A 9,071-nucleotide genomic window follows, 5' to 3' on the forward strand; every position below is an offset into this window, starting at 1 on the left:
TAGTCTAGAGAGTCTTCTGGCCTCTGCCAACCCAATAAGGAGCTCCGGAAGGAAGAATTCCCGTTAGCAGAGCCCTCTATTGGTCGGGAATGGCCAGGTTCTAGTATCCTGACCATGCTCTATCATTGGCTGGGGGCTGCCCAAGAAGGGCGTGGCCTCTGCTCCAACACTGAGGCAGGTCCTGAGGGCACTAACTGCTGGAGGATGGCAGCTAACTGTGCCTCCTGCAGCTAAATGGCAAGTTCTTTCTCGAAGGAAGATTAAAGCAACACCCCTCCAAGGTTGCCACATCTCTGGTGCAGTTACAGGTCTTTCCATAACTATCTGTATTCTTTTTATATTTTTCACAATTTTTTAAAGAACTATATAAATCGCAAAGTATTTTATAAAAATTAATTGACAGTTTGGCACCGTACCCGTGACACCTTGCAGTCATTGGTGACCTTGGAAAAGGCAGAGTTGCAAGAATGGAAGGCAGATGAAGGAAAGAAGAGAGCGGTTGGGTATCAGTTCTGATCAACAGTAACACGGCTATTAAATTACCTTCTCATCAAGTTTTTGTGATGACCCCTGAGACACCCTGCATTATCTCCTGGTGCCATGACTGACACATGGTGGGTTTGCAGTCTGGGGTCACCACAGGACAGGAGGAGATTGGGGAATTGGTGAGGAATCCATCTACCATGACAAGAGGCAAAGCTGGAAGGGTAGGTAAACGAATGGAGCTGAGTTCACGAGGAATTGAAATTAGATGAGGAACAATGTCTGCAGGAGCCTCTGGAAAGTTAAAAAGATATGAGCTGCCGAAAATAATTGTTATTACTATGGCACCAAATTTTCCCACTTCCCCTCCCCTCTCCGGTGGGTTTGTCTGTGTGGTATTGGGCTGATGAAATCTCTTAAATTCTCATTACTGTCCATGCTTCTTCCCTGGGAGTGGGGCATCACCCATTACTACTCTGGGTCTATATAGAATAAACCAAGGGAGAAATATCAAGTTATTTGGTTCAGAACACACATTAAATAAGCTCCTGTATTTCTTCTACGGCAAAATGGAAAAAATACCAGTTTATCTTGGGAACGCGAATGAAAAATGAAAGTTGTATTTCCTTTTTGCCTTTGTGGACAGGAATCTTAATACCGACTTTCGCACCCAGTTTTAGCAAATGATTCACCTCAGATCCTTTTTCTCCTGTTAGACAGATTTTCTGATTTCTTTCTAGGTATTTTGCTTTGCTTTATGCGTTTTAACTCTTAAGATGCCTTAAATCTAGTGGAAGTAGAAGTATAATTCTCAAGAAAAAAAATCCTGTCTTGTGGAGCCAATATGAAGATTAATGTGTTAATATTTACACAGAACTTCGAGAACATGGGTGAGTCGGATTTTTTTTAATACAAAGTCATAAGCAGAAGCATTATAATAACCTCTTCCGTTCTGGAAGCTGGAGAGCTCTTATTTACTCATTAATTCCCAGTTAAGGAAAGCATAGCTTACAGCTGTCGCATTTCCCTGAAGCAAATTACTTCCTTAGGAAACTACCAGTGGGCTCTTTGCAAAGCACAATAATGGCGGAAGAGCAATCCGGGGCTTTGGAGATTTCATACTTCAACCAGGCTTTGCCGTCATCTGCCCATAGGACCCTCACCAAAGCAGTGCTCTCCCCAGGCCTGTCTCTTCATCCATAATGAGTGGGTTGGACGGTAGATCTTAACCAGTTTGGGGTCACAAGTCCAGGGTGCAAGACCTAATGAAAGCCATGGAACTTCTCCCCCCGAAATACGTAATACACAACATTTTTGTACAGTTTCAGGGGTTTGTGGAACAAGGGGCACCCACTCCAGAGCCATTGCTGAAGACTCCCAGATGGCTTCTTAGGTCTTTCCCAGCTCTTAAGACTTATAATTCCGAAATGAAGGTGCCCCGTTGGAGGAGGGGAAAACATGAAGATGTACGAGGCTGCCAGCTTCCCATGAAGGGCAGCCTGCCCTTTGCACACCTCCCCTGGGTCTCATTCAAATAGAATGGGTGGGAAAAGAAGGGGTACAATGCCAGTAGGAAAAAGGCTTTTGAGTATGGCCAGATGTTGGGCATTCTTTACATTTTTTTCTGAGACCACAAGTATTTCCATGCTTTGAAATTGTTATTCCTTTGTCCTGATATGAGCTTGAATTTACTCCCTAGAACTCATGCCCACTTAACATTCTTAGCACTTCCATGTTTGTGTCTAAGACTTTCTGGTGATCACCAACCCTGGTTCTATCACTGAGTCATTAACTAATTCCGTGAATCCAAAAGGCACTCCTTGGAGAAATTAGCCCTTGTTTTCTATCTGTTCTTTCTGTAGAGCAATGTGGTTCCTCTTATGTAGCTCACACAAGACACCTTGATTCACAAAGGGAATGTGTCTAATCAGACATTCTCTACCAAAATAGAAACACTGGAATCTGAGGAGTGTGCTCCGGGCTCTGGTGCCCTCGCTGGTGAGATCCTGAGATATGGTCTCCTAACCTTTCTAGGCAAGATGGCCAACCCATTCCTGGCCTTTTGCACCCTCTGTGGGATGTCCCAACTCCAACTTTCCTGTATCACCCTCAATTACCCAGAGACCTCACAGGTCCACCCCACAGAGGCCACTCCTTCTGCCCTGTGCCCTGACTGGACAGTGTTCCCCTCAGTTGGGCTGGGGTTACGGTCTGGACAGACTTGACCCTGAATGTTTTGAGGCTTCAACAGTGAGAATCCTTTGGGTTGCAAATATCAGAAACCCAACTCAAAGTAGTATATACAAGAAGTGGGATATATTTAAAGAATTCTAAAGTGTCTCAAGAGCTCAGTAGTAAGAATCCATCTAGACTTCAGAAACAAATGAATCTAGGGGAAGTGGGGGCTGCAGTCTCAGGAGTCTTTCTCCATCTCTCGTCACCCTACCCAGCTCCATTCACATCTTTGGTCCATGTGGCAGAAACCACGTTGCATGTCTAAACTTGAGGCACTTAAAGGAGGTTGACTTCTCTTTCTCAGCCCCAAGTCCAAAACCCTACAAAGTACTCCTGCCCATGTTGATCAGGTGTCCGCTTAAGATCCAGTCCACGGCAGCCAGTGGGCGGTGTCATGCAGTACTATCATAGGGAGCAAGAAATGGAATGGAAGACAGATGAGGGAAGTTTCCAGAAATGGGTGGGGATTGCGCTGGGTGGAAAGAACTCCTATCTCCTTTCTTCTTCCTCCTCAGGTCCTATAATCACCAACCTAGAACTCCTCCAACCTTTATTTATAAATACTTATATTTATATAACTACTTTAAAAGAGGCTTAGTTCCCCCCAAATGTCTCTTATTAGGGGATCCTTAGATAGACTATATAATAGGCACGACCTGGAAAATTGAAGTTTAAATACCTCTTGAAAATAATACCTTTGCCTGTGGTGACAACCAGATGGCCCCAAGGAACAGGCTCTGCCACCTGGGCCCGTTCCCCTTCCCCCAACTCACTGACCTCACCTGGAAGCAGAAGTTTGGCAAAGGTTGTGAATGGGTGGAATGAAGGAATTCAGAAAGTCAGTGAAAGGAAGAACTTCAAAGGATACACTCAGAAATTGGCACCAGTAGGGCATTCTTGACACTTTTTCATGCTGAGCAGATCGTACAGTTCACATTGTCCCAGTTAGTGCCCCAAAGCCCATATTAGCTGATGTCCCGTCTGCAGCTCTGACCACCATCACCGTCTCTCGGTGAGCAGCCAAGTGGCAATCCTAAAAATGGAAAAATGTGTTCGATGCCACTCTGACCTCTGCTCTAGAAAATGAAGTTGCTTCAAGCTTAAGGCAGTTTCCAATTTCTCTTCTTGCTTCCCTTGGGAAGTCTGATCAGGAGAGTTTCTGCACATAGCACTTCTCCAATCTTGCTGGAAAAGAACTTGTAGGGTGGTAGTTCTTCATCTGGCATCTTTGGCCCCCAGGAGACCTCTGGATGGTGGTCAGGGGAACCACGATGCTGCTGATGTTACGTCTGAAAATTCATGTGTATTTCTCTGCGAAGTTCTCAGCTTCCATCAGATTCTCAAAGTGACCCGTAAGCTGAGAGAGATTTCAAACGGCTATTTTCTGGCAAGAGCTGAAATTGATCCTACTTTGGCTTTCTTCAGATTTCACCCCACCCACTGATACTTCATTCTGCCATCCAGGGCCACAGAGGGACTCATGGAAACACAAGCCATGGAGGCAGCTCTCTCACGGAAACAAGACCCACCCAGCTATATCATGTCTTGAAGAGCTATGAAGGGTAGACCAGGAGCCCAAGAAACTTTGGAACCTTCTCCAGTCTCCCCTGGCGTTCTCATCAACTGCAACAGACTCAACCATGGCTTCTAGGTAGATGGATCCAAAGCCTGGATCCCCACCCTTCACATTGCCTGAGCTGCGTTTGAATGGGGGCAGTCAGTAGTTACCTCAAAGTTAATGTGTGTTAGGTGGTGTGGGGAACACCACAAGTTTTGGAGAGAAGCCCGTGCTATTGGAAGCTCATATCATTTAGCAACTGATAAAGGTGGGTCAGTCCTGACTCTTTCTGAGCCTCCGTCTTCTGCAGTAGTGGGGAAGATGAGACCTACCCTGCTGGCTTGTGTGAGCAATGAAGACCAAGGCTAGTACTTTGCTCAAAACTGAAATCAGTTTCTTCCCCTCCCAGCTAGACTCCGCCCAGTGTCCTCCTTTGTAAAAATCTCATCTCTTCATGAATTCATTCTAAAAACAGTCCCCCAGTGCCTGCTCTGTGCCAGGCCCCATGCTAGGTGCTGTGGATGTGGCATTGGACACACAACTATGGCCTGGCCCTGGCCAAGCTTCAGTTGTAATGGAAGACAAAGACTGAACACAAGTAAACAGCCTCACAGATGAAATAAAACAAGTGGAGTGAAGTGTTTTGAAGGAAGCAAGGGGCTAAAATGGGGCTTATAGGAAGTATCTCTTTGGGAAGAGTGGTTGGGGATCCTCCCTAAGGGAAGAGTATCTAGGTTGAGATCTGAAGGATGACAGAGAGGCAGCCATTGGGGGGACAAAGTGAAGAATATTCCAGAGGAAACGGCATGGACCATCCAAGAGGAGGGAAGAAATAAACACATTTAAGGGATTGAGAAATGGCCCACATGACTAGGGAAAGTGCCATGAGATGCAGCTGGAGGGTAGCAGTGGCCATCACACTGGGCCTTGTCCAGGTGCCACGGAAAAGCCTTCGGGAAGGGCAGCCACAGAAATTCCCTCTGGCCACTGGATGGAAAATGACTGGAATAAGCAAGCATGGCAGTAGGCGGACAAGTTACAGGCCAGTGCAGTGGTCCAGGCAACAGACAGGGGCAGCTGGGGTGGGTCCAGGAGGGAGCCTAGACAGAAAACCCGGCTCTCATCCCCTCTCTCCTCCCCCACACCCCATCGCTTTTCCTTTAAAACGTATTGCGTGCGTGATGAGAACTTCTCCCCAGTCCCACACCCGCCAGCCTGCTCCAGACGAGAAAGAAAGAGAAAGGGAGAGAGAGAACACTTTGGTGAGCAAAAGCTGCTTTCAAAGAAATTGATTCCACCATGCCAGGCTTTCTAGCATCCATGACTATCAGCATTCTCCTCTGCACACCGTTGCCAAACTCCTTTTCCCCAAAGACGACCCCAACAGGGCACTTTTCCAAACCTTCAGTGACTCTCTCTTCCTCCCTCTCTCTCTCTCCCTCCCTCTCTCCTCGTCTCTCTCTCAATAGTCTGGTGAAACCAATGTACTTATATTTGAGGACAAATCAGAGAGCTTTTAAGAGAGGATTTTAATTGTTTTCAATCATCTATGGCTGGTTTCATTTGTTGGCAATAATTGATAAGGCAGAATTCATATGCAAGAGGGGCAGTGTTTTGAAAAGATGTTTGATGCATTTAAAATCAACCTAAAAAAATGGATCAATTTGAGTGAGATTCCCTCAGGCTATATTTACATACAATATCCTTTATCTCTGTGTCCTTTGATATCACAGCATAACTGGCATCTCCAGGGATTCTGTAGGATAAGAGAAGAGGATTTCTTTCCCTTTTATTGTGTCTTATTTTGTTCCAGTCTGAAGCACCGGGATACTATACCATAGATGAAAAATGAACAGAACTACTTGCTCTTTCCTAGTGTGGAAACCTGCTAATCAAACAGCATTCTCTCAGTTCCGCAGCAGAAAACAGGGAGAAAGTCAGCTTTATTAGCTGAGGCCATCTTTCCTCAGCCAAGAACTCTGAAGCTTTAAAAGATCTAAGTCGGTATTCTTTTAGCGTTCAAAAGAAACACGTAATACTCTGACCCGGTCATTTAACTCGATGGAGAAATGCTGTCTTGTAGCACAAGGACGTTAATTTCCTCAAAAACTTAGGCTGAAACAAAATGCCGTGCTCTTTCATTATAAAATTCTTCTGACGAATCTCCAAAAATAATTTCTCAAATTATCCTAAATTTAGATATTTTTAAAATATCTCCTAACCCAGTTTTCCCCCTCAATCTACATTTTCCTGGAGTTCTGGTGAAACATCGTTTTAGAAAATCAGTCAACTAAAATTATATAATATATAATATATAATTATACTAATATATATAAATATATACATTTAAATTTAAAATTTAAATATAATTAGCAACTAATTTAGCTATCACGCTATTCAACTAGGTTGAATGTGAAATTTTCCAGAGTTTGGACTTCCTCTCTTCTTGGGTTCAGAGGCCACTCCCACTTGCAAATGGACATTGCTCTTGAACTCTGTTAGCTGTCCCACCAAACGTTGGTCTCTGTCCAATACTCAAAAATGAACTTGGCTTCTATTAAAGAAAACAAAAGTGATTCATGAAGAGTGACTGGATGAGTACCAAACTCAGGTGAAGTTCCTGTCAGTAGGGTGAGACTCAGTCACTCCCACCAGCGTATGCGAACCAAGACAGACAGCACCGGGACTCCGTACACTGCAAGCGCAAGTGCAGAATGGGCTACGTGACACAGTTGCCTTTTAGCCTGATGAGGGCTGGTCCTGTGGTGTGGACTTCCGCATGGTTGCCTTTGCTGGTCAGTAACAGCCTCCTTTCCGACTCTCAGTTTGCCCGCCTCCCTTGGTTTTCGGAGGTGGCGAGGGTCTGTGCGGGGCTGTGTGAGGTTCTGGTTCCCCGAGCAGAGCGCTGTGGGTCAGCCACTGCTTTCCGTGGTCCCTGCAGGGCTGGTACTGCTTGTGCTGTTAATGCTGCTGACAGGATTTGCAGAGACTGGCTTTGAACCACAGGGGTCCAGGAGAGGAGTGGTCCTCTGTGGCTGCGGTGTGCTGGAGCCAGCTTGTGACAGCTCACAAGAACCAATCAGTAAATTTTCAGGAATTTTGCAACCAGTCGTTAAACCATCGGTAGCTTAAAATGAGCCATTATGAGAACACTTACACCATGGAAGCAGACAAAAGTTAAAAACCCAGGCTTTGGGGGGTTTTTTCCCATAGAACCAGTTGTTAAATATTTACCAGCATACCACTGGGCTGGGTCATCTCTTGGCTACCAGGAGACCAAGACATATAGTTCCTAATTGCTTTCTTGGGCCGGGGAGTCCAAGAAGATGGTGCTGAAGGGGATCAGACTTCCCAGAAGAGAGTGTGGTTCGAGCCAGAGGTTCTATCAGAGATGTTCCCCCAGTCAGCCTTGAAAACATGAGTCACTTCTGTTGCTTTTCACTGAGTCTAATTGCATAATAGATGTCTGGGACAGCTTGAAAGATGGCATCTTCGTTTTCTCTCATTTTCAACATTGCTTCTCTGGGATCTCTGGGATGACCTTGAAAGAAAAGGTGAGGTTGAAGTAAATGGCTAATAAGATCACTCTCTATTCCATTTCCTGAGAAAGGTGAATTTCTGGGTGAACGCTTAAATGACATCCAAGGTTAATTGCAGGAGAGGGCGATATGAAAACGCATTAAAGGCAGATATACTGTGTGGTAAAATCTTTCACAGCAGCAGATGCTGTCAGTGCCCCTCCCCACATGCCCTTGAGTCTTACCATTGTAATGAAGGCCCCCTCTGCTTCCAACCCCAACAGCTGTATCTCTCTGCCTGAGGGCTTTCTGCTGGAGAATTAAAGTCCCCAGGGAGCAATCCTCAAGGAAAGATTGACAGGCGGTGTGTCAACGCCCCAGCGCCTACGTTGGGATGACTCTGAGTCATGTTCCATGATGTTGACCAAAACTCCTCAGCGGTTTAAGGTCCAGCGTCCCACGTGGTAATTGGCTTAATAATTGGCTCTTCATTGGGTTTCCCGCCTTCCCCATCTCACTTCTCCATTTTCCACTAGTGTTCCTAGGATTACTTCCCAAGTTAATTACTGGAGCTGGAATCCTTGCCTCACTCAGAGGTGGGATCCAGGGAAGAGGAACGAAGACAATTCTCTCTTCTACTGAGACGTCATTCGCCCAGGGCCTGATCATCTGCGTGTCCTGGTCTCGTATAGCAACAGACGTGTGCCGAGACGCAGTGACTGCATATTCCAGCCAGACATTCTTCCTGCATCTGGACCTGCAGCTGGATGTCTGTGCCATCATCCAGCCTGTAATTAAATCCAATTGAGGCTCTATTCCATTCTGGAGGCCTTCACTGATTAGGATCTGAGGACTGAGTAGAGAATGTGTGTCTGATGATCTTTTCTTTTTAAGTTTTAAGTTTTAATATGGAAATTTTCAAGCATACACAAAATTAGACCAGATAGTATAATGAATTCTTTTGTTCTCATCACCAAGCTTCAATAATTATCGACATATGGCTAATCCCCTTTCATTTATACCCTCTATCCCCTTTTTGCTGGATTATCTTAAAGTAAATCCAAGACATCACATGATTTCATCTATAAATATTTCAGTAGATATCTCCAACAGATAAAGTCTCATAAAAAATAACAGCATAAAAGCATCTGCTAAAACATACTACTGACATCATACTTAATGAAGAAGGACTGAAAATTTCCGCCTGAGATCAGGAACAAGACAAGGACGTCCCCTCATACCACTTCTATTCAACATTTTACTGGAGATTGTACCCA

At 45.1% G+C, this 9,071-nt stretch overlaps 1 long non-coding RNA gene across 3 annotated transcripts; it reads left to right on the forward strand.

Moving 5' to 3' along the window:
• Positions 1 to 147: 147 nt before the first annotated feature.
• Positions 148 to 8,642, forward strand: LOC138924886 (uncharacterized). Of its 3 annotated transcripts, none has more exons than XR_011440241.1 (3): positions 148 to 707; positions 1,224 to 1,373; positions 4,183 to 4,901. It is a non-coding gene; the product is annotated as an uncharacterized lncRNA (long non-coding RNA). The 3 variants fall into 3 exon arrangements; XR_011440239.1 differs by lacking the exon at positions 4,183 to 4,901 and adding an exon at positions 8,331 to 8,642 and having other exon boundaries at positions 152 to 707; XR_011440240.1 differs by having other exon boundaries at positions 152 to 707; positions 3,234 to 4,901.
• Positions 8,643 to 9,071: the final 429 nt, after the last annotated feature.

This window comes from Equus caballus, chromosome 6 (assembly GCF_041296265.1).
Source record: "Equus caballus isolate H_3958 breed thoroughbred chromosome 6, TB-T2T, whole genome shotgun sequence".
In the NCBI taxonomy this organism is placed as follows: domain Eukaryota; kingdom Metazoa; phylum Chordata; class Mammalia; order Perissodactyla; family Equidae; genus Equus; species Equus caballus.